The 26,454-nt window shown below is 41.2% G+C and overlaps 1 protein-coding gene across 3 annotated transcripts in view; it reads right to left on the reverse strand.

The window, feature by feature from the left end:
• The window catches only part of SETD4 (SET domain containing 4), a 430,129-nt gene that overhangs the window by 275,673 nt on the left and 128,002 nt on the right, over positions 1 to 26,454 (reverse strand). For all 3 annotated transcript variants that reach the window (XR_009008193.1, XR_009008194.1, XR_009008195.1), the window contains exon 14: positions 18,734 to 18,855. The gene's annotated coding sequence lies outside the window, so the exon portion shown is untranslated. The remainder of the gene's footprint in view (positions 1 to 18,733; positions 18,856 to 26,454) is intronic.

A 26,454-nucleotide genomic window follows, 5' to 3' on the forward strand; every position in this document is an offset into this window, starting at 1 on the left:
AAACACCACCTCTGCCAAAACCAGGATGACAGAGGGAGGACAGGAGAGAAGGGGAGATCAATACTCCAATCTTTCCTCCTGTCCTCTAGATTCAGCTGGAGTGTCCCTTTGGCTGAGCCAACTGGAAGGCAGTGGGCAAGGGAGCCCAGTGATGCAGAGATCAGCCTCCTGGGGGCCCAGAGCAAGGTTGATTAGGACAGAGCGTGGATGTGGAAGACACACTGAGAAAAGCCCGAACACCCTCTCAGCAGCCCATCCTGCCCAACCCCCAGCAGCCCAACCAGAGATGAGCACCTGTAATCAGAAACGGCATGCCCAGAGGGACAAACTAAATGAAGATGAGATGAGCAGATAACAAAGAATCAAAGACGTAAGGAAAGAGCATCACAGAAGTCATCATGAAGAAGAAATAATACTGAAGGCAACAGAGTTTATAGTGCAAATAGAAGAAGGATTAACAGATTTCATGTTGTGAAAAGATATGAGTGTCTATCAGATCTATAGATTAAGAATCAGCTACTACACAAGAAAATCTGAGAAATCTTAGAAATTGTAAGAATTGACTCAGAAAATAAAACACTCAGTGAATATATGGAGTCAGAGAAAGTTCACAGTTAAATAGTAACTTGTTGACCTGGATAATTGAGCCAAGGGATTATTTAAGAATATATCACCAAAAGGGAAAAATGGAAAAAATATATTTTTAAAAGGTATGAAGTGCTGATATCCATCTAATGAAAATTCTAGAAATAGAGAACAGAAAAAATTCTAGAAATGGAAAAGAACAAGTAATAAAGAAACAAAAAGAAAATTTCCCAGGGCTGAAGAAACATGAATTAAAACTATTCATCACTTTCCAAAAGACCTACTCTTTGATTTTTTTTTTAACCCCACTGTTGTAAAATTCAGAAGTTCAAAGATAAGAAGAAAATCCTAAGTGCTTCATGAGAGAATAAAACAGGCTACTTAAAATGAATGAGTTTCTGAGCAGTATCAAATTTCTCCTTGACAAGACATGATGCTAAAAGACAATTGAGTAATACCTTAAAAGTTCTGAGGGGCAATTACTTTGAACCTAGAATCTGATTCCTACCCAAATTAACACTGAAAAGGAAAAACAAAATAAAGGCATTTTTCACAGACATTCAAAGATTCACACACAGGCCTTCTCTAATAGATTTAATCAAGCAAGAAAGAGAAATTAATTCAAAAAAAAGGAAAATGTGGTGGGACCCATGGATCAACAGTAAACAGAAAGACTAATAAAACAGAGTTTGCTTAGAAATATCTTTTAAAATTTTTTAATAATAATCTACAACTTAAAAATCCCAGAAGAGGGGCTTCCCTGGTGGCGCAGTGGTTGAGAATCTGCCTGCCAATGCAGGAGACACGGGTTTGAGCCCTGGTCTGGGAAGATCCCACATGCCGCAGAGCAACTGGGCCCGTGAGCCACAACTACTGAGCCTGCACGTCTGGAGCCTGTGCTCCGCAACAAGAGAGGCCGCGATAGTGAGAGGCCCGCGCACCGCGATGAAGAGTGGCCTCTGCTCGCCGCAACTAGAGAAAGCCCTCGCGCAGAAACGAAGACCCAACACAGCCAAAAATAAATTAATAAATTAATAAATTAAAAAAAAAAAAAAATCCCAGAAGATCTCAACATGGGAGGCAGCAGGGTTGGAGAGTAGAGAGAAATTAGTGAAAACAATCCTAAAGTTCTAGTTTTGTTTGAAGTGTGAAAGAAAAATAGATTAGTTAATTCCAAATAATTAATTTGGAATCAATATTTCAAATATTAATTAACCTAACAATGGGAAAAGGAGCCTAACTCGAGATATGAGATTTTATTAAACAAAAGCAAATAATACTATATAAAATTTTTGAAAATCTCAAGGGTGTGATTTTCTATAAAAATATGGATTAATCAAAATTGATCCAAGAAGAGGCTGAAAATGTGAATAGATGAATACCTTTATAAAAATTTAACAGGTAGTCAAAGCTTGAATCCGTAAAACAAAAAAATGGCACCAAGACCAAATACTTTTATATGAATTTCTGTTCCATGAAGAAACTGATAATCCTTAAATTATACATCTATCTGGAAGTACACAAAAGTAAAGAGAATCCAGACTCATTCTACACAGCTGACATCAATTTGATTCCAAAACCAAATGACAAGGTTAGCACAAGACCAAAAAAAAAAAAAAACTGTTATTACAGTAAAAAAGGATGTAAAATCATGCAGCCTATCACAGAAACTATCATATTTAATAATGAAAGATTAGAAAGTTTCTATTAAGATTGAAAACAAGACAACCATCACAGCTACCATCCTTCATTGTTCCATATAATAGGTCCTATTTAAAAAGAGAGAAAAGTAAAAGAAATAAGAGGTATAAATGTGGAAAAAAAAATAAAAATTTTCCTACATGTAGACAAATTGCTGTCCCAAGAGAACTGAAGGAAATACTATTAAAAAATAATATCAGGGCTTCCCTGGTGGCGCAGTGGTTGAGAATCTGCCTGCCAATGCAGGGGACACGGGTTCGTGCCCCGGTCTGGGAAGATCCCACATGCTGCGGAGCGACTGGGCCCGTGAGCCACAACTACTGAGCCTGCGCGTCTGGAGCCTGTGCTCCGCAACAAGAGAGGCCGCGATAGTGAGAGGCCCGCGCACCGCGATGAAGAGTGGCCCCCGCTTGCCACAACTAGAGAAAGCCCTCGCACAGAAACGAAGACCCAACACAAGCCATAAATAAATAAATAAATAAAAATTTAAAAAATAATAATAATAATATCAGATACAAAATCAATACCTTTATTATATACAAGCAATAAAAAATTGAATGCCTCTGATGTTTTCTTCTAATACTTTCATAGTTTTGTTTTTATATTTAGTTATTTAAGCCATCTATAATTTATTCTGGCATAAGGTATAAAGTAGTTGTCTAACTTGAACTTTTTAGAAATACCATGAATAATAGCAACAAACAGATATGTAATACACCTAGAAATAAACCTAGTGAAAAATGTACAGGAATTAACATTTAAAAAAAAAACTACAAGAATGGTTTTGTCCCCTGGGTGCATACTGGAATCACAACAAGACTAATTAAATCAGAGTTTGTAGGGTTGAGACCCAGGGTAAAAAATCTCTATTACAAAATGTAATGATATTGGTTTTTTTAATAAAGCAAATGCAGTCATTATGGATGGGAAGATAAACAATTGTAAAGATGTCAGTTCTCCCCAAGTTAATCTATAAATTCAATGCAATCTGAATCAGCATCCAATGGAATTTTTTATGGAATTGGCAAGTTGATTTCAAAGTTCATCATGAGAAGAAAATATAAGAACTTTGTTTTGAAAAGATTAAAGGGAACTACTATTAAATACCAAAACATACCTCAAATCTGAGTTAATGAAAAGAGTGTGCTATTGGTACAGGAATAGAAAAATAAATCAATAAAATAACAGAGTCCAGAAACAGTCCCAGATATACAACATTTTTATAAAGTTTCAATTCAATGGGAAAAAGATGGATAAACAAATAAATGGTGTTGAGACAATTAGATATTTATAAAGAAAAATTAAGCTAGACTTCTCTTCTGTGTAGAATACTCCAAAACAAAGTCCAGATGGGTTGAAGGGCTAAGCATTTAAAAAAAAAAAAACAATTATAAACATTAGGAGAAAATACAGAGAATTTATAACCTTGGAGAAAGTTATTCTTAACCAAGACAAAACCAGAATTTCCAAAAACGAAAATTAAAAGATCTGCTGTCAGGGCTTCCCTGGTGGCACAGTGGTTAAGAATCTACCTGCCAATGCAGGGGACATGGGTTTGAGCCCCGGTCCGGGAAGATCCCACATGCTGCGGAGCAACTAAGCCTGTGCACCATAACTACTGAGCCTGCACGCTAGAGCCTGTGAGCCACAACTACTGAGCCCGAGTGCCACAACTACTGAAGCCCGCGTGCCTAGAGCCCATGCTCCACAACAAGAGAAACCACCACAATGAGAAGCCCACACACCACAACTAAGAGTAGCCCCCACTCGACACAACTAGAGAAAGCCCGTGCGCAGCAATGAAGACCCAACGCAGCCAAAAATAAAATAAATAAATTTATTTAAAAAAAAGATCTGTTATCATGAACATTTAATGTTTTCATAAGAAAAGACTCCTTAAGCAAAATTAAAATACAAGAAACAGACTTGGAGAAAATCTTTGCAACAATTAATGAGAGTAATGTCTAGACTATTTAAAGAACTCATACAAATCCGTAAGAAAAAAAGGATTAAAAAAAAAGAAAACAGGAAAGGATGTAAACCAGAAATTCCAAAACAATATATGTACAAGTGTCCAAAAGAAAACGAAATGCTCTGATAATCTGGAAACTACAAATTAAAACAAGAATAATACTTTATTCTCCCATCAGCATGGCAAAAACTTAACAGACTGATAAAAGCAGTGTTCATAAGAATGAAATATGGGGGAAACTGGCCTTTTCATACATTCTTGGTAAAAGTACAAACTGATAATATGTATAACTGATTCACTTTGTTATACAGCAGAAACTAACACAACATTATAAAGCAATTATACTCCAATAAAGATGTTAAAAAAAAAAGTACAAACTGATAAAGCTTTTCTGGTAATAATTTTCAGAAATCACAATCGTTACCTTTGAACCAACAATTCCTAAAGAAACACTCACATGTGTGTTATATATATAAAGATATCTGATGCAATATTGCATGCACTAGCAAAAAAAAAATTAGAAACATCTTTGGGGGAGACAGTTTAATAAATCATGATCATCAGTTTAAAATAGTGGGCTTGTATACATGATAGAGAAAGATGTGAAAAAAATGCCCTAGAACATGTATAGAGCACTATCACTTCTTTATTAAAACATGTATGTATCTATGAGAGCAGAAAATCTACAGAGAAAGAACTGGAAGCGCGGTTGTATCCCTCCACTTTGGCTATCATGGCACAACACATTCAACTGTATTTACTTGTTTTCCTGTCTGTCTCCTCCCTAAGCTATCACTTTCTTGCACTATGTTTTATTTATTTTCCTCTCCTCAGAAAGCACTCTGTAAGTATGTGTTAAATGGCTGCCTGGCTCTCTTACCTCAGCCCTGTCCTACTCAGCATTTTAGAGGTTAAAAGGATGATACAATCCAATATTCCTCAGTTTCAATCCCAGTATTGCCATTTACTACTTGTATGACCTTCGGCATGTACCTAAACCATTGAGCCCCAATTTTCTCATCTATCAGGAGGAGAAAGAATGCCTATGTCATAGCACTGTTAGGAGGATTAAGTAAGAAAATATATGAAAAGTCAGAAGCACAGTGCCTGGCGCTGTTCTTACCACTGTGAATCAAATTGCTCCAAACTTAGTGGTTTAACTCAACAACAACAATTTACTGTGTACACGAATCTGATCTTGAGCAGGGCTCAGTAGCAACAACTCAGCTCTGCCCCACCTGGAATAAGCTAGGGCAGCTCTACTGGGGCTGACCCATCACTTCCAAGGTGACTCTCTCACTTGGCTGGCAATTGTTCTGGCTATTGGTTCCTCCCCTATGAAAGCTTCTCTGTTGGGCAGCTTGAGTTTCCTCTCAACATGGTGGCTGGATTCCAAGAATAAGCATCTCAAGAGACAGGAGGCAGAAGCTGCCGGTTTCTTCAGGCCTAGGCCTGAAAACTGGCACAATGTCACTTCCCCATATTCTACTGGTCAAGCAGCTACAGCGCCCAGATTCAATCTGCCTCTGGACACGTATTACATGCAAAATATACTCACTCCTCCCAAGACGAGCCAAAAGTCTCATCCTTGTAAGTCACGTCCAAGTATAAATGAAGCTCTCTGAGTGTGGCTCTTCTTGAACAACTCAGTGAGGGTTGTTCATCACCATCGGAATACTATGAACTATAGAGACCAATTATCTTCACCCCTACGTACAGACACATACTCCGCACACAATGGCGGGACAAGCAAAACAAAAAAACCACAATAGACGCTCCCATTCAAAAAGGGGAGAAACAGGAGGCTGCAGTCAGCACTGGTCCAAAGCAATTCTGCGCTCCAGCTGCAGAGACGGTGCAAGTTTCTTTCTAGGGCCCAGGACTCTCAAGTGGCTCTTGGCTGCACGCTCTGGACTCTTGTCTCTTTCTCTGAGCATCTTTCGTTTTCTGTAAGAACACTTAGTTGGTGATTCTGTAGCCCTCTCCACCTACTTCCTACCCATAGAAGTTGGGGCTCTATTTCTGTCTCTTTCAATCCAATCTGGTGGTGCTTCCAGTCAATAAGTGTTTACAGTCAATAAATAGAGTCTCTTATTGTTACTGTTATTAACAACATGGATAAAGATATAAAGACACCTTACCAAGCAGGCAACTCTTACAGTATTTTTGCAGGATGGAATTAGATAGGTAAACAGAACAAGATAAAATATGATAAGGGTAAATAAAAGTCCTGCATTTAGACTTTAAAAATCAGTTTCATAATTACAGGATGGGGAAGCTTTGGTTTGTTGGCATGCCTGTCTGCCCGACTAAGCTGTAAGCCTTTTGTGGGAGAAAATTGAGGGGATTTAGGTGACAGCGAGCTCACAATGAAACAAAAGCATGAAGAGACACACACTGTAAGTGGCATCCTGACAATGTAGCTTAAGATCAGGATGGTGAGGGAAGTAAAACCACATAATAGGAGTAACTTTTGAGAAAATGAGTGGCTTCGCCTGGAGAAGAAAAAACCTCAGGGAAGTGATACAAACTTAGGGGCAGGTTAGCAAGCTCATATGTCTGAAAGGCTGTCACGTAAAAGAAGAGATAGACTTGACTCCAGAGGACAGAATTAGCTTAGATGGGTGGCAGCTCCTGGAAAGCTGACCTCCATCAGTACAAAAAACACCAGAGCCATTGCTCTCAACCTTGGATGTTTATTGGCATCATGGGCAGAGTTTTAAATCATACTGATGCCAGCAACCTCCCCAGAACAATTCTATCAGAGTCACTGAGAGTGAGCCCCAGGCAGTAAGGATTTTGTTAAATTTACCAGGAGGTTACATCGTACTGCCGTGATGGTGTATGTTGGATTGACCTAGCTGAGTGAGCAGACTCACAAAGAACTGACTTACCCATCACCAGAGGGGTTCAAACAAGAGTCAGTATTGTGATTACGGAGAGATCCTGCACCAAGTGAGGGAGCAAATGAGCCTTGAGACCCACTCCAGGACCCAAAGATTCAAGGGTGGAGATGATTTGATCTCATCAGACAACAGAGGACTCAGAGATTCCTCACTGCCAAGGGAGCTGTGCCCACATGTTCGGGCCATGGTTTTTTCCTCTCTAACCTCCTGGAACAGATAGCTGTATTCGCTCCCCTCTATAATGGGGGTCTCTCAGCATGGACTTCCTTGCCCAAATGGACAGTTTGAGTCAGGGAATAACCTGTTTGGAATGGTTAAGAAAATGGAAAGTTTAGGGGAGAGAGAGAGAGAGAGGAAAGGAGGTACTTAAGCCCATGACCTGGGTATTTGAAATTCTATGACCTTATTTCCACAGAGGCTCTCCTATCTCCTCAATTGCTGCCCACTGAGTCCCCAACCCAACTCCAGCTCTTTATATCAAGCTGAACTGTTCTCTTTTTTTGAATCACATTCTCTTCAATGCGGATAGCTAGTGTTGCCCACAATTTGCTGTTGGCAAAGTCCTCATGAGGTATTTCATTCTCAAAAGTCAGAGACTGGAGCCTGAACTACCTAATTCTCCGCCCCCTTCTGAGCTCTCCAGTTCTATTTTTAGACCTTTCTATTAATGAAGTGCACTAGTGTATTAAAACATTCCAGCTGTGTTACCAGCAGCCCGGAATAAGAAATAACCATTTGGGGGCTTCCCTGGTGGTGCAGTGGTTAAGAATCCGCCTGCCAATGCAGGGGACACAGGTTCAAGCCCTGGCCAGGGAAGATCCCACATGCCGTGGAGCAACTAAGCTCGTGAGCCACAACTACTGAGCCCGTGCTCAGCAACAAAAGAAGCCACCACAATGAGAAGCCCGCGCACTGCAACAAAGAGTAGCCCCTGCTCGCCACAACTAGAGAAAAGCCCGTGTGCAGCAACAAAGACCCAATGCAGCCAAAACTAAAAATAAATAAAATAAATATATATTTTTTAAAAACACCATTCACTTTATTTAAAAAAAAAAAGAAAGAACCATTTCTTGTGGCAGATCATACATCTACCAAAATGGTATTTCACAAACAGAATCCTTCTTCATTTTCTTAAACCTCCCATCATGAAAGAAGACACCACTGCAGCCCTGCATCCCACATACCAAGAGCAGATATCTAGCATATGTCAGGTGAATATCTTATTTTTCCACACGAACTAGCTTAATTGTTTTTCTATTTTCAGATATGGGTCTCCCTCACACTGAGCACTGACCAAGACAGGTGGCCAAAAAGAGAAATTTTCTTGTAATTTGAATACAGATTAAAGAGGGGAAAATTGTTATAAATCACAGCACTGTCTTCTGAAGGCCAAGTGCATATTATAAAACTTTCCCGGTTCATTTCAAGCAACCGTTGAGCTCATCAATGCTTTATTTGTGAAAGCAAATGCCTGGCCTTACAAAACATCTATTCAAACATCAATGACTCAGAATTCTGGGACTTTCCTGCTTGTCTGGGAATTATGTTTATGATACAAATGCCGAGTTAATAAAAGCCCGCCTTTCACACGTCAAAGACCTTTACAATCTTAAAGAAAGAGGAAAAACGAAAAAAGTTGTACTTGGTTGCTCTTCCTTTGCTATGTAAATGACATTTGTGAAGTTTCACTGTATTTGAAAATAACCAATCAGAGGATTTTTAGGGCAGTGAAACTACTCTGTATCCACTACAATGGTGGATACATGTCATGATACATTGGTCCAAACCCATAGAAGGTACAGCACCAAGAGTGAACCCTGATGTAAAGTATGAACTCTGGGTGATGATATGTCAAGGTAGGTTCATCAACTGTAACAAACGTACCCTCTGGCCAGGGCTATCGGTAGTGGGGAAGCCATGCGTGTGTCGGGGCAGGGGGTGTATGGAAAATCTCTGAACCTTCTACTCAATGTTGCTGTGAACCTAAAACTGCTCTAAAAGGTAAAGTCTATTTAAAAAAATAAATAACCAATCCTGTTGGAAGAAGGTCTTCCTTAGTGCACTCATGGGCTCTGAAAGAATGCTTCCTTTTGAAACACAAGAAAGTATGGGTATATTGGAGAAGGTTACCTTTGGAAATGGGAGATTTTAGGGTACATTGTTACTCCCTTGAGATGTTTACACCTGATGGTCTCCTGACCCTGACATCTCTTCCCCCAGGTCTTTCCTCCCTGTTACACTGAACTCAGTTGAAATGTCATCTCCTCGGAGAAGCTGCCCCTCCTCCCCTCCCTCCCTCATCCACCTGAAATAGCCCTCTCTTGGTGTCACACCAGGATGTCCCCCTTCCATCACTGCACCCCAGTTCTCCTTGTGTGTAGTAGTTCTTTGTCCCTCTCCTTCCACATTAAAGTTTTCCCAGCGCATTCTGTAATATTTCCCGAGAGCCAACAAACTGCCAAAGTGAGGTGTCTGCCTACATTACCAGGACGCTGCCCAGTTGATACAGAGGAAGTCAGACCAGCTGGCTGCCACACGCTGTTTTCATGGGGCACCAGTGGCCTCCTTGTGGCCTGCTACCAGGTGGGCATCTAGGGAAGGAGAGACCCAGGCAGCTCCATCACTGCTGGGGGAGTCTCAAGGAGGAGGTGCAGACAGACACGGCTGACCCAGATGTAGTACTATTCCCTGTCCGTAAACAAAATGTCCTTACTGCTAAGAGTTTCTGTGAAAGACTCTCATCCCTGGCTTAAATGCAGTCTTGTCTCCTCCAGCTCAACCTAAGAGGATTGTGCTTGAAAACCATGGAAGCTGCTGACCCAGGAAGCTAGCGGGGACTTGCCAGGGGCCAGTGAATCAAAAATATAATCACAGGGACTTCCCTGGTGGCACAGTGGTTAAGAATCTGCCTGCCAATGCAGGGAACACGGGATGGAGCCCTGGTCCGGGAAGATCCCACATACTGCAGAGCAACTAAGCCTGTGCGCCACAACAAGAGAAGCCCACGCACCACAATGAAGAGCCCCTGCTCGACACAACTAGAGAAAGCCCGTGTGCAGCAACGAAGATGCAACACAGCCAAAAATAAATAAATAAATAAATTTATAAATATATATATATATATATATATATATATATATATATATATATATCATCACAGATGAAAAGTTTAGGATGTTGTTTCTGTTCCAAAGGAGATCATCATCTAACAGGGCAGCTACAAACTCCCCAACCCCGTATCACAGTGACTAAGCCAAAAAGAACTCTGAGAGAGACAGATGGGAGCATTCTCACTGGAATCTTATAGACAGATACATGAACTAGAATCGTACACATATGGAATCACCTATACTGCTGTATTATTCACTATGTATACTACACATAGTACGTAATATGACAAAATACATTATATTCTTATATTTTAATTGTATTTACAGAGATGATTTTATATGTAGAATGGAGTCTCCCTCTCTCCCTCTCTCTCTCTCTCTCACTCTCTCTCTCTCTCCATATATATATAAAGATTGGCCAAATCTTAACCCCTCTCTGCATCCACATCCTTGACCAGACCATTTTTTTCTTGCATGCTGACTTTGGACCTCACCATAGAACTGGCCTTGGCCATGGCATGTGGGTGGAAGGAAAGTGTGCCACTTCCCAGCCTAAGCCTAAGAAGCTCCCCTTGTTTCCATTTTCCTCCTGCACCTCTGCCACCACCTGGAGAAGAACCTGCCTCAGCTTACCCCGTGGTTAACCTCAGCCCCAGGGGAGGTCTTGGAACGGGACCGTCCTAGCCACATCCGTAGGCACAAGAGCAATCAAAATTAATTATAGTTCTCCGCCAATGGCTTTTGGGGTGCTACTATGTGGCATTACATGGCACATGAGAACTGACACATAGGAGATGCGGATATTTCTCCGTAAAGGTCTGAAGCACCCAGCGTACATTTGTCAGTTTGTCCTTTCTTACTGCTCTCCACATCAGCCTTCCAATCCCTCAACTGACATTTTTATGTTTTGAAATTACAGAGGAGTACAGAGAAATTAACAAACGCCCATGTCCCCAGTGCCCATAACTGCTTATCATTTTAACATCCATCATTATTACTCCCAACCATTCTTAATATACAAGATTACCCATAAAGTTCAAGTCTGCTCTGAAGATGAACCAACACATCCCTCCACACTTTCCCAACCTGCCATGTTGTCCACAACATTGGTCTATTTGGAGGTTGGCAGGAGCTGGAAGAGGACTGAAGGAGGGCAAAGAACAAGGGGGAAAACATCATTGAGAAGTTAAGAAACTGCACTGTGCCTTGGTTAGGATCAATAGAATCTACTCCTTACAGAGACATCACGTCCTGAGATACTTATGAACATTGCAAAACGGATCAAACATCATCACTCCCTTGGGAAAGTGGCTTAAAAACTCAATAAGGCGGGCTTCCCTGGTGGCGCAGTGGTTGAGAATCTGCCTGCCAATGCAGGGGACACGGGTTCGCGCCCTGGTCTGGGAAGATCCCACATGCCACGGAGCAACTAGGCCCGTGAGCCACAATTACTGAGCCTGCGCGTCTGGAGCCTGTGCTCCACAACAAGAGAGGCCGCGACAGTGAGAGGCCCGCGCACCGCGATGAAGAGTGGCCGCCGGCTCGCCACAACTAGAGAAAGCCCTCGCACAGAAACGAAGACCCAACACAGCCATAAATAAATTAATTAATAAATAAATTCAAATAACCTTTAAAAAAAAAAAAACTCAATAAGGCAATTTATAAGCTCACAAGTCTCCCAAGCAATCAGTGGAAAATTTATTTGGAGTTTCCATGATTTGTTTGCCAACTCCCAAGAATACACACACACACACACACAGCAGCATCCAGACTTCTACAGCTCAAGATCTTAACCTGGTTAGGTGAGACTTGCTAAGTCCCCTTGCTGAGATGGGACTTGCCTCTAATATGCTTTTTCCCAAGATCCATTTTCTGTGTCACCTCCCTTTCCACATTCTACTCCTCACCACTAAGCTACCAAAAAGTGCGCAGTGGCTACAGCCATGGTGGAGAAGCCAGGAGACACATATGTTCCCAGGGGATTTATTTGGCTTCATCAGTGCATTAGAACACACACAGGGGAGAAAAGTGAGCAAGCCCAAGGGAAAAGTTTCTTTGATCTTCAGTCTGGAAACAAAACATATTGATGTGAAGCAATGAAAAGCCAGAAATGGCAAATGAGAAACCACAGCTTGACTCTCAGAATTAAACATCATTATCAAGTTGTTGTAGGTCCCCGATGGCCCCTAAAAGCTCCATTTCAAAACAAACCAAAACTATGGCTGGAGCTGAAGAGGCTCTTATAATAGGTGAGTCCATGGCCTGGGTGAGAGAGTCAATGTCTTACTCAGCTCCCCTCACCCAGAGGCATTAACACCTGCAAGCTTCACCCGAAATAACTCATCGCGGCCACTCTTTTTATCTTGGCAGCCTCTGGGAGACTTTCGCCAAGGTTCTGGGCTCTTTCAGTCAACATGACCAATTCCACATCCTTTTATTAATCACTAACCATTTCCCCTTGTAGTCAGCCCTGAAATCCCTGCTTTGATCTGCCTGACATGTCACATGGTGTGTGCTTCTGAACACAACCTCTCCCATAGCTGACTAAGAACCAGCAGGCCTGGCAGACACACACACAAGCAAGGGAGACATTTCCTGGAGACACTAGAAAAAGGGGAATTCTACCAGGAAATCAATGGCCATAAGCAGAGAATTTATTTTGTTCATTCCCTCTTTATTTATTGATTGATAGCCCTTTGGTATATGCTGAAAAATCAAATTTCAGTGGCTATCATAAACGCCCTACATCCCATCCAATTAGAGGGTCCATAACTTATTTAGTTCAAGAATTGACTGTGATTCTGAAAATAAATTCTGATGAGCTGAATTAGGTGCTTAACCAAGAAGACTCACAGACAGGCCTTCTGGCAGCTTCCGTTAACTCTTCCAAAGGCACCAAGGCGTCTGCTGCTCCTAACCAAGTCAGAATGGCTTGCGATGAGATGCCTGTCTTGTAACCAAGACAAAGGACATGAGCAGATGCCCTTCATCCAGATCCACTTTCTTCCTTGGACCACTCTCTATATAAACAGCCTTTATGATATTTCAAATCGGCATAACGATAAACCAGAAGCATTTCCAAAGGCACAAGTACAAATCCGTTGTCTCCCTGGAGCCTGACAGCAGATGCTTCCAGGGAAATCTGAGGGTAAGCACTGTACTGAATTTAACAAAAATAATTGAATTTTTGGAGCCCACCCCAAGGATCAAAAAGAAAATAGCCATTACCAGCAAGCATCCGGTCTTACATGAGCTGAAACTGGCCATGTGATTAAAAACATTAAATAACAAATGATTTGCCTTTATTAAATATTTAGATCATTTCTATTTAACAAAAATGTGAACCTTTTTTCTTTGCACAGCTTAAGATGCAGGTAAGCTAAAGCTCATCTTTACTTCCTCTTGGCAACCCCTACACATACAAGTCAGTCTTGCCTATTCCCCTGCAGTAAAAAAATACCAAGTCGACTCTGCTTCTGCTGAAATTGCTGTCTGGTGCAAAGATCAAAGGGGCCTCTTCCCCCTGCAGATTACTTGTCTATAGTTCCCTGGCTTCTCAGTGTGGTCTCAACTGCTCCCACTCATTCCGGGCTGCTCCAGAGCTAGCAGCCGCCTAGATCTTCCAGCTATACAACTGGGCTTGTAATGACAGTAATTGCTAGTCTGTCAAGTCACCTCCAACCAAGAAGGAAAGTGCCCTCCAGACGCACTTCTCAGGCCCACATGAAGAGATAGGAATGAATTCAATAAAAGAAAATTATCCAGTCTTGTTTATACAATGCCACTAAGACCAGCAGGCTTTTTTTTTCTTTTTGTTAATAGGGATACTAAACACTGCTGGGCCACAAAGTGGGGCAAAGGTTTTATGTCTGTTCCCTCAAGTGTCCATGTCCTTGACTTGCTTTGACCACCAGAAATCCACCGAGAAGCAATAAGTCCTTGAGCATTTCACATCTCTCCAAGGTACTGTTGGGCTGGGGATGTCTTTGGGAGGATACCTGCACAGGCGAGGGGCCACCTGGGTTCTTATCCAAAGTGGAAGATGTTTCATCTCATTCCTTCTCTACCTTTTCTGTTTAAATTTGATCCTTGGGCTTCCCTGGTGGCGCAGTGGTTGAGAATCTGCCTGCTAATGCAGGGGACACGGGTTCGAGCCCTGGTCTGGGAAGATCCCACATGCCACGGAGCAGCTGGGCCCGTGAGCCACAATTGCTGAGCCTGCGCGTCTGGAGCCTGTGCCCCGCAACGGGAGGGGCCGCGATGGAGAAAGGCCCGCGCACCGCGATGAAGAGCGGTCCCCGCACCGCGATGAAGAGTGGCCCCCGCTTGCCGCAACTGGAGAAAGCCCTCGCACGAACCGAAGACCCAATACAGACAAAAATAAATTAATTAATTAATTAAAAAGAAAATCCTTAAAAAAAAAAAAAAAAAAAATTTGATCCTTTTTTGTTATTGTAGAAAGACAGGATTGGCATGGCCAAGACCTAGGATGTAAATGATTGTTTTGGTCTTGTTTCTTACCAATAAAGCCAGTTGGATAATTAGTCTGAATAAACATTAACATGAACCTTTTAAATATATTATCCATTAGCATCTATACAACTTCAGAGTTGTATGTATATGCTAGATTATAATGTTATATGATTCCACAGAGACGGGTTTAAAAAAGTGATATCTTAACTAGTAACAAAATGTATCTCATTCATTAATTTAATCAAGTAATGTGCATCTACTTTAAATTTACGTAGGATATGTCCTTGGAAATGGGTGCTGACTAGAGTCTTTTGTCCCTCAGTTCCACTCTCTCCCTTCTTTATTCTCCCATCTGGCCTTGGGGCAGAAAGCCTGAAAACCACATTTCCCAGGTTCCCTGGCCAACCAGCCCCCTGTTGGGTTCTACCAATGGGAGGCACCAGCAGCAAACCGGAAGGTGAGCGGAAGGGAGATGCTATTTTTCCACCTTCTTGTGGTGCTTCTGGCAACGGCGGCAGCAGCAGCAAAGGCAGCGCTGTGGCTTCTGGGTTTCTGCTAAGTCAGCTCAGTTTTAGCAACAACAGTTTTGTGGCCAAGAAAACCAAAGCTGAGAGTCCCGCCATGTCCCCTGTGGCTTCTTCAAGCCTAATACACTACCATGTGTAAAACAGATAGCTAGTGGGAACCTGCTGTATAGCACAGGGAGCTCAGCTCGGTGCTCTGTGATGACCTAGATGGATGGGTGGGATGGAGGGTGGGAGGGAGTTCCAAGAGGGAGGGGATAGATGTATATGTATAGCTGATTCACTTCGTTGTACAGCAGAAACTAACACAACATTGTAAAGCAACTATACTCCAATAAAAATAATTAATTAATTTCTTTTAAAAAGCCTAAGGGGATAGTGGCTTCCCGCAGTTACTAATCTTTAGGTAACCTTGCCTCCTCATTTTTCCCCCTTCATCCCTCTCAAATCATGTACTACATATTCTCTGTATGAAGCACACCTCATTTTATTGCACTTTGCAAATATTGCATGTTTTACAAACTGGAGGTTCACGGCAACCACGTGTTGAGCACGTCTATTGGCGCCATTTTTCCAACAGCATTTGCTCACTCCATGTCTTTGTGTCACATTTTGGCAATTCTTGCAATATTTCAAATTTTCTCATTACTATTATATTTGTTATGGTGCTCTGTGATCAGTGATTTTCGATGTTACTATTATGACTCACTGAAGGCTCAGATGATGGTTAGCATTTTTTAGCAACAAAGTATTTTTTAATTAAGGTATATACATTGTTTTGGGGGGTATAATGCTATTGCACACCTAAAAGACTACAAAATAATGTAAACATCCCTTTTATATATGCACTGCAAAACCAAAAAATCCGTGTGACTCACTTTATTGCAATATTCACTTTATTGCAGTGGTCTGGAACCAAACCCACAATATCTCCAAGATATGCCTGTATCAAATTCCTTCTTTGAGATACCTACAGTGGTTTCTAACAGAAAATTGCACTGATTGGAAACCGATCGATTCACCTTGTCATACGAAACACTTATCCCTGTAAACTGCATTTGCAATGAAGCAAATTTTAACCAGATGTTTAAAGATGATGCTAAAGTCATTTCATTCAGTCTGCCATATCCATGGCAGAATTAGGAATAAAAGTTTAATTATAAAAATTCTCCTTCTAAGACTCCATAAAATAGGCAGGGAGTGGTGCAATCCCTTTTCCAAATAGCTTTGGTTTGGATTTTATGCTTGTTGGGTTTGGGTTTGTCCATGTGGGTCACGTGCTGGCCTGCTGTGGGATCTCAGGATTGTCACTGAGTTTGCACGGCTATTCCCTGACCTAACGAGGCAGATATTGGATGCCAGAGCTTTGATCCACGCACACGCACAGGATATAGACATAAGAGCTCCCCAAACCAGCTGGAGAGAGTCCCCGTGGAATACTCCACGACATATTAATCAAAGTCAAATGGCAGAGCAAATTGAACTGGTTCATTAATTATGAAAATTCTCTCACAAAGTGACATCTTGTTAACTATGTGGAAGCTTAGCACATTTTCACAAGGTCCTTGCTGTCTACTCAGATCTAAAGTGTCGCATTTAGTAATAAATAGAGGAGGTTTTTTTCCTTGTTGAAGAAAAAAAGCTCTTTTATGCCTAACCCACATCTAAATATACACTCGTGTGCTTCCCTATGCCCACTATGTTGTGGATAGAGGTAGCGTACTGATAAAAGAAAGTTTACAATACCAGAATGTGTTTTACAAAGATGTATAGGAGGAATTAGGAAAATAGATGTTGATTATTTTAAAACCTCTAAATCCATGTCAACTGCCCATACACCTGGGCTTACTGGGAAAATTCAGCTGTCGTACTGAAAGCTGGCCTTATTTCTCTATGAATGCTGGCTAAAATAGTGAAAAGAATCTGTGCCTTCTCTCCACTATCATTCAAAGGAACTTCAGTTCCTTGGGTCTTTTCCTCCTTCAACATGTGGGGATGAGTAGTTTAAGTGACTAAATGTTCCCTTTCAATATTCAGACCTTTTACATAAACTGAGACAGTCATTAGACACAGTTCAACTTACCTCCTATAAGTCTCTTACCTCTCTATAAGATGGGTGTCTCATCTACCCAATCTTATGACAAGGCCTGATCACTGGAAATCCTTTCTAGATCAGTTAGGTTACTGATTTGGCTGCTGTAACAACGGCCAAAGTAACAGTGTCTTAAACTGAGAGAAGTTTATTTCTTTCACATAATGGTCTAATCATAAGTATTGGAAGAGTGCCATGCCACCCCATATCATCAAAGTCCCATCTCTGACTTCCTCCTCTGTCATTCAAAATACATGGCTTCCATATTGCCAGTTACTGATACGTGTACACCTAGGCCAGTCCACAGAGGCCAAATAACGGCCCCCGTCCACAGCCCCTCAAGGTCAGATCCCATTGGCCAGAACTTAGCTTCGCGGCACTCCTCACGCAGGAGAATAAGGGAAAGTCTTTGTCCTGGGCTGCCGATCGCTCACCAATACTAAAGAAGGGCGGCAGTGACTGGCCACCTCTGCCACACTCTCCCTTTTGCTAAGGTGCAGTGTGTCCCTAAGTATTGGCACAGGGAAGGCACAAAATAGGTAATTGTTAAAAGAACAAATAAACAAATGAGTGGATGAAATCCTTAAGGGAATGCTAATTTAAAAACAGATATGAGGACAGATTGCTAGGACGTTCATGGTTCATTTCTTCATCACTCTCTCAGAAATGAAATTTAGGTTTAATTAGATAATTAAATTGACTTAGAAATCGTATATTTCTATGTCCGAATCAGAATAGCGATATAAATACCCAGTGATGACTCCATCAGATTTTTCTCCAGAATTTCACAAACTCATACGGTCATGGAACCCTTTTGTCAGAGAATATCCACTAACAATTCATGAGACATTCATGAAAAACATTCTCCTGCCCAAAATCTTAGCAGAAAAATAGAATTCAACCATTCATCTTCTCAGGTAGGACCTTAAAGAAATCATTCTATACACAGCAAAATATATATTTTTTAAAAGCGACAACACACAGCAAAACTACTCTGTTTGACATCATAATGGTGGATACATGCCATTAAACATTTGGCCAAACCCATAAAATATACACCACCAGGAGTGAACTGTAAGGTAAACTATGGACTTTGGGTGATTTTGATGTGTCAATGGAGGTTCATTCATTGTAACAAGTATAGCACTTTGGTGGGAGATGTTGATGGCGGGGGAGTCCATGCATGTGGAGGTGAGGGGGTATATGGGAAATCCCTGTACATTCTGCTCAGTTTTGCTGTGCAGTAAAACTTCTCTAAAAAAATAAAATCTATTTCTGAAAAAAGCAAAAGAGAAGTCTTTTCAGAGCACACTAATAATAGTTCCATGATATCTTGCCATGACTGCGAATGACTAGACGGGTTGACCTACCACCTTACGTGACATCCTCTTCTCCCCAGTGATTTCCCAACAATCATGGAAGGTTACAAATGGCAGGGACCTTCAAATGTCATCGAAGTCATCCGTGTTCAGATCCTGATGTCACCGCAGGACTGGGAGAAAACAACATCAGAACGAAACTTCATGACATGATCTCATTCGTATGCAGGGTCTGGATAACATCACTTCCACTTTAAATAAACACTGAAAAGGGAAGATTATCCAGACAGACGATCTTAGATGCACTATATCTGTGGACTAGGCGACTGTAACCAACAGTCCCAGGAAATCTGGCATTTGTTTGGAAAACACGTCTGGATTTTGAAAGGGCTCTGCCTAACACCTTCAGTGTATGCCCAGAGGTCTTTGAGGAAGCGCACTCATAAAGAGGATGCGACTGCGTGAGGAATTTTGATTGATGCCACTTTCATGCTGCAACTCTTGCTCAAAAGGGAAGTTAGTCCAGTTCCCCTCTGAAACAGCTTCTCGGCAGCAGGTGGCCACCAACCACTCAGAAAGCAGGCATGTGAACGCAGCTGTCTTGAAATTCCACTGTTTTGTAATGATTCTCCCTTAATCCATTAAAAGGGCATGAGAGGGAGGGCAGAGAAGGTCGATTTTTAGTAGACAATAGTCTCTTGGAATTACAAAACTCAATATATCATGGAGAGACTGGTTCTTTTCTCCCATTTCGAAGAATTGTTATAAAATACTTGAACTAACTCAAAGCTCAGCGTTGGAGACCCCTCTGTAATTAGCATGGTTTGGAGGAGGAGAGTTGAGGAGGAAGTCCATTGAAAATAGTTTGCAGTAATCTATTAGGCAACTCTCTACACTTTTGCACCATAATTTTCATTTTTCTCCTAATGAGTTCTTTTTTTGTCTCAAGTTTCTATATTTAGTCTGGAAACCTTCCAGACTGGGAGTTTTTTTTATAACTTCCTTTTTAATTGAACTATAGTTCATTTACAATATTGTGTTAGTTTCAGGTGTACAGCAAAGTGATTTAGTCATATATATATATATATATATATATTCATTTTTCAGATTCCTTTCCATTTTAGGTTATTACAAGATACTAAATATAGTTCCCTGTGCTATACAGCAAATCCTTGTTGTTTATTTTATATATAGTGATGTGCATCTGTTAACCCCATACTCCTAAGTTATCCCTCCCCCCTTTCCCCTTTGGTAACCATAAGTTTGTTTTCTATGTCCACCAATGAATTCTGAGTCTCCAGAAATTAGAAAAGACTATTTCTCAATTTACCTGGGCAGGAATCCATTTTAACATAACTAAGTCTAGAGACTGAGGGAAACTAGATAATAATAGAAATAATTGTGCTAATTTTAAAAAGAAAAGAAAAAGAGCAAGGTTAATGTTGGTTACAGTAAATATTAATGAAAAATATGTGTTATTCAAGGTAGTCACTAAAAGGATGGAAATATTTTCAAATGTGATTCATTCCAATTGAAACGGGAAGGGGAGCAAAACACCAGCATCTGACAGGGCAGTGAACCTCACTAAGTGACAGCAGCTCTGCCCTGTGGGGAGGAAGCCACCCTCCTCCCAGTGCGGGGCTGGACCAGCTCACTCCAACCAGCAGCCTCTGGAGAAAGAGTCATGGAAACACACACACACACACACACACACACACACACACGCACACACAGAGACAACAGCCAGCCAGAGAGCGTGAAAGAGAGAGGGGCTACACCAACCCCTTCAGGGCCACGGCAGCCAAAAGATATCCTTCAAGAAGGAAAGGAATCACGGAAAAGAGCTGAAGGTGGAGGCGTTGGGGGCAGTCCTAGGCCCTTCTGGTTTTGCGCTGCCCAGCTGGAACAGATTTTTGTTCAAATAAACTTACAATTTTTTAAAAGAAAAAGAAAAATAGTTAATGGATAACTTAGGTCAAAATCTTGTTGGGGGCTTCCCTGGTGGCGCAGTGGTTGAGAATCTGCCTGCCAATTCAGGGGACACGGGTTCGAGCCCTGGTCTGGGAAGATCCCACATACCGCAGAGCAACTAGGCCCGTGAGCCACAATTACTGAGCCTGCGCGTCTGGAGCCTGTGCTCTGTGACAAGAGAGGCCGCGATAGTGAGAGGCCTGCGCACCGCGATGAAGAGTGGTCCCCACTTGCCACAACTAGAGAAAGCCCTCGCACAGAAACGAAGACCCAACACAGTCATAAATAAATAATAAATAAATAAATAAATAAAAATTAAAAAAAAAAAAAATCTTGTTGGGAGAGGGTTGACCAGTTTTCTGGATTCAGGGGTCCTGAGACAAAAGGAAAATGTCATCAGCAGGCAATTCAGGTAAGGAAGCCAGAACAGACTTGGAATGAAAGGGAATGGGGTTCCCCAGGAATAACACACTGTAAATGTTCAGGCCTTGGGGATTTGCAACTTGAAGAAAATGGCCAGAAGTTACTTCTGAAAGCTAGGAAAATGTACAGAAAACACAAGCATCTAAAAGAGGGTTGTGAAGTGGGAGAAAGGGATGACCTTGGCTTCTATGAGTCTACGCGCCTACTTTTAATTTCCTTCACTAAAAAAAAAAAAAAAAAGTTTGTGTAATGATACTTTTAAAGCCCGTAAGTAGAAAACCTAGCTGGGAAATAATCAGTGTGAGCTGGCAGAGCATAGATACAGTAAGACCCCTACATACGAACCTTCACGTTGCAAACTTTCAAAGATGAGAATGTGCATTCGCATGTCCAATCACTAAGTCAGTTCACGTGCCTGGCGTACATTGTCACACGTGTGCATCCTCTACAAGCGGTTGTGCTTTTGTGTACTTACTTTGTGTAGCTTACTAATGAAGACCTGATGGAACTGGAGGCCCAGAGAAAGGACGAAGAGAGACAAGAGGAAGAAGAAGTAACTGAAGAACAGAAGAGATTCACAATGCAGGAAATGGCAAGGGGATTTTCTTTATATGAGGAGGCACTGTTGGGACTTCCCTGGTGGTGCAGTGGTTAAGAATCCACCTGCCAATGCAGGGGACGTGGGCTTGATCCCTGGTCCGGGAAGATCCCACATGCTGTGGAGCAACTAAGCCCATGTGCCACAACTACTGAGCCTGCGCACCTAGAGCCCGTGCTCCGCAACAAGAGAAGCCACCGCAATGAGAAACCCACTCACCGCAACTAGAGAAAATCCACGCATAGCAACAAAGACCCAACGCAGCCAAAAATTAATTAACTAATTAATTAATTTTTTTAAAAGAAGGAGGCACTGTTAGTTTTTGAGGCACAGGACCCAAATGTAGAACGGTACGCGAAGGTTGCACCAGCCGTTCAGAACGCAACCCAGTGCTACCATGTCATCTTTGATGAGAAAAAAAGAGCTACTACCCAGACATCACTGGATTGTTTTTTTCAAGAGGGTAGATAGAATTGAATCCAGCAAGGAATCAGAACCTGTGCCATCAACGTCAGGCGTGAGTGAAATTGCAGCTTGCCCTCCATCTCCTATGGCTGATGACCCTTCAGCTCTACCATCTCCCACCTCCTCTCCCTCCTCCAGTCAGTAACTCTTGTTGCCTGTTCACTCGATGCCAGCCCCTGGATGCCAGCTGTTGTACTGTACTACTGTACTTTTCAAGGTACTGTACTGTTAAGATTAAAAATGTTTTATTTTTTGTGTTTTTTATGTATTATTTGTGTGAAAAGTATTATAAACCTATTACAGTGCAGTACTACACAGCCAATTGTGTTAGTTGGGTACCTAGGCTAACTTTGTTGGACTTACGAACAAATTGGACTTAACGAACGTGCTCTCAGAACAGAACTTGTTCGTATGTAGGGGACTTACTGTATTCTCCTATTTATCTAACTTCCCTGTAAGAGAAGCCACGGGCTCCACATTACAGAAGGGTAAACGGGTGCCGTTTGTTTTAATTTTTTCAAGATTTTGATTTAATCTAATCAAGATATTGGGGTTTAGGGGGTGGAGTCAACTACCCTAGGAAGGCGGATCCAGTTACAGACTTGAGGTGCACTCAGATCTAGACCTTTCCTCCTGACTTGACTCAGTTCAGCATCACCATCCGGCCACACTGGGCACTCCACCAGGAGACCCTGCATATCCTCAATGAACTCAGTACCTTCCCTTCTTTCACCCTCTTTCCTCTTTCACTTTCATCTCCCTTCTCCTCTCAACCTTCTCTGCCACTGTCTTCTGCATCTCAGTTAATGAGCTCACCACCCATCTGATTTCCAATGCTAGGAATATTCAGGCACATCCCTGACTAAATAACTCTGCAACCTCCCTCACCTATAGGATAAAATCCAAACTTTTCCATCTCCATTGAGAAGAGCTTGTCATGTTCAGGTCCCCATCTACCTTTCAAACCCGCCCTACCCTATGCTCCCAATTCACCCAAGTGTCCTGCAAGACTCCACACCCGATCACGTTCCAGTGCCCTTGGACATACTCCCTTCATTTGGGGCACCCTCTTACTCTCCTTTGCCTCGGGAACTGCTGCCCCACTTCAAGGTTCTGCTGAAGCATCACCTCTTCTGTGAAGACCTCCCTAAGTCCCCAGACAAAGTCTGTCAGTCTGTCTTTCATCCTCTTAGGTTTATAGAATAGCACTTGCCCTGCTGGCTGCTAACCATTGTGTTTTTGAGACTCTCTTCCCCAGCGAGCTGTTAGAAGGCATGGAGATCTCTTATTCATCTTTGTGTGTGAGCAGTAAGCACCTTAGTCACCTTACCTAACATTGCAACACACACATACACACATTCTGCTGTGTTTTCACCATAGCACTAATCTATACACACTTTGCCTGTTTATTTATTATCTGGCTCCCTCCACTAGAATATGAGCTCCGTGAAAGCAGGTATTTTGATCTATTCTGTTCTCCCCTCTACCACCAATTCCCAGAATAATACCTGGCATGTGGTGGACGCTTAATAAATATTTTGATGAATGTGCATCCAAAATGATTAGAATGGTGTCTACACATTCAACGTATTCATTGTTGAATGAATGCAAAAGTCCCACCTGCCTCTTAGAACTTTCCTCGGCTTTCTTCCACCTTTATTCACCTCCTCTGAACTCCTACAGTAGCTACAGCGAGGTCCCACTACTCTCAGTACTTTGTTGCATTAATGTATTTTAATCTGGTCTCTCTAAGGAGATTATAAAAATTCCAAGGGCAGGCGCCACATCTTTTAAGAAAGATAATGTTAAATATAACTGGTGCCAGGTGCTTCCAAAGTGATTTATTGTATCACTTAATTATCTCCCAAACATCTACAAAATTAGTGCACTATTCCGATTTGGCATATAAGGTAACTGAGGTGCCAACGTACCCACATTCTCAAGGCCTTTAAGTAGCAAATTCATGATTCAAACCAGGTTTGACTCTAACTTCTGTGTTCCTTCCACTAACCCACATTGCTTCTGAGTTAATGTAGCTCACTGTTAACTTTTCCAAAAATATAGAAAAGCCAAAAAAAGAAAAACAATCACCCACAAACTCTTCATCCAAAGACAATCACTATTAACATTTATTCTATGACTTGGTCTTTTTTATTCTACACATTTTTAAATAGTTGTGGTCATACTATATCTAAAAATGGTTATACCAACTTTCTAATTAAGATTTTAAGTTTGTGTCCCATATTTATAATAAATGTTAGGATATGATCATTATTGTCTGTTTATCCATGAAGCTAAATGTTTTTTCAAGGTTTTCTTAATGTGTACTTTTTCCCTTTGTGAATTATTTATTCTTTCCCTACTTACCTAGTTGAGGTCTTAATAATTTTCTTGTACATTTTATGAAGAATACTTTCTGCAAATTGTTGAGACATTAGATTTTTAGAATTTTAACCAAAAAAAACTGTAACTATGTGAGATGACGGATGTGATGGATATGTGAACAAAGCTTATTCTGGTGATTTGTTCACCACATGTATATACATCTAACCCTTATGTTGTACACCTTAAACTTACACAGTTTATGTAAATCATATCTCAGTGAAGCTGGAAAAAAAGAATACTTTCTTACCCATTTTTTCTGAGTATTTTCTATGCTATTTCTCAATTCTCTTACCCAATAAGTGCCTAGCATTGTGCTGAGTGCAAAATGAACGCGACATAAGAGTGCTGATTAATCATTTTAAATTATTTACCCAACCAAGTGATCGTGGTTCACATCATCAGTAATGTCATATTGATATCATGTCTTCCTGATATGAAACAATAAGAGAAGCACTTCATCTCCATGGTCTTCTTCCCCAAAATCCATAACCCCAGTCTCATCATGAGAAAACATCCGACAAACTCAAGTTGAGGGACATTCTGGGAAATACTTGACCAGTTCCTTCAGAAATGTCAAGGTCTTGACAGATGAGGAAAGACTGAGAAATTGCCAGAGATTGGAGAAGATTAAGGAGACACAATGACATGGTATCCTGGATTAGATTCTTTATAGAGAGAGGGCATTAGTGGAAAAGCTAGAGAGATCAGAATAAAGCCTGTAGTCTGACTAACAGTACTGTGCCAATGTTAATGTCTTAGTGTTGATAAGATACCTTGTTAGATGAGATGCTGACATTAAGGGAAATGGGGTAGAGAGCATACAGGAAATCTCTGTACTATCTTTCCAACTCTTCTATAAATCTGGTTATTTCAACATAAAAATTTTTTTCCTTAAATGATTCACTCTGGATACATAACTAGTATCATTTCACAGAAGAGCACAACTTTACCTGACACAACCTTAGTTCTTTCAACAACCTTAAATGCCAGAATAAAGAACTATTTATTGGCTTCATAATAAATTAGAGGATAGCTGAAACCCAGAAATATAATGTACTGGATGTGAGTTTGCCAAGATGGAAAAGAGATCAGAAACAAGACTAGCTCAGTTAGACAGGTCAAAAATCACCTTTCTAAGGCAGAAAAAGTGGACCAGACAAACTAAATACAAGGTCCCCTAAAGCAGAATGGTATGTTGGAAACCGCCTAAGTTCTGAAGTTGAATCCTGGCACTGCCCATCTCCAGTTGGTTGGGGACCTTAGGAAAGTAAACAACCTTCCAGAGTCTTGGCTTCTTCAAGTTTGAAATTGAAATAGTTATATTTCTTTTATGGGCCTCTAGAGGAGGGATCATCAAACTTTCTTCCTAAGATAAGAAATACGTTAGGTTTTGTGGGTCAGATGGTCTGAGTCACAGCTATTCAACTCCGCCAATGTAGTTTGAAAGTAGCCACAGACAACACTTAAAAGTGTGGCCAGAGGCTCAAAGAAGAGATTAGCTGGGGAAGAAGAAGAAGACAGAGTAGAAGAGATTGATAACTTCCATATGCCACAGAATTCCCCCATTTCATTGCCAGGATGATGGTGAGGGTAGCACTGTCTACAGAGACCTTCATTTCCAAATGTAAATATTGTTCATGTATTAGCACCCTGGGAATACAGCAGCTATAACGTGTTTGCTGTATTTTTAAATATTCAGTACAATTATAGAAGACAAGAAAAATAAATGGGGTGGCTGAAACCCAAAGGGTATATTACGTAGATGGTAAGTAAGCTAGTGGCTTGTGCAAGGCAGATGAAATTCATTGATGTGTTCAGTAAACAATGTGTTAGCCGTAGGTAGTGAGTAAGCATATAGCATAATCCAGAAGATATGTATATCTTGAAACAGTATAGTCATATAGGATGTATCCAAATATTCCTCTTCTTA

Source organism: Balaenoptera acutorostrata, chromosome 4 (assembly GCF_949987535.1).
Source record: "Balaenoptera acutorostrata chromosome 4, mBalAcu1.1, whole genome shotgun sequence".
Taxonomy (NCBI): Eukaryota; Metazoa; Chordata; class Mammalia; order Artiodactyla; family Balaenopteridae; genus Balaenoptera; species Balaenoptera acutorostrata.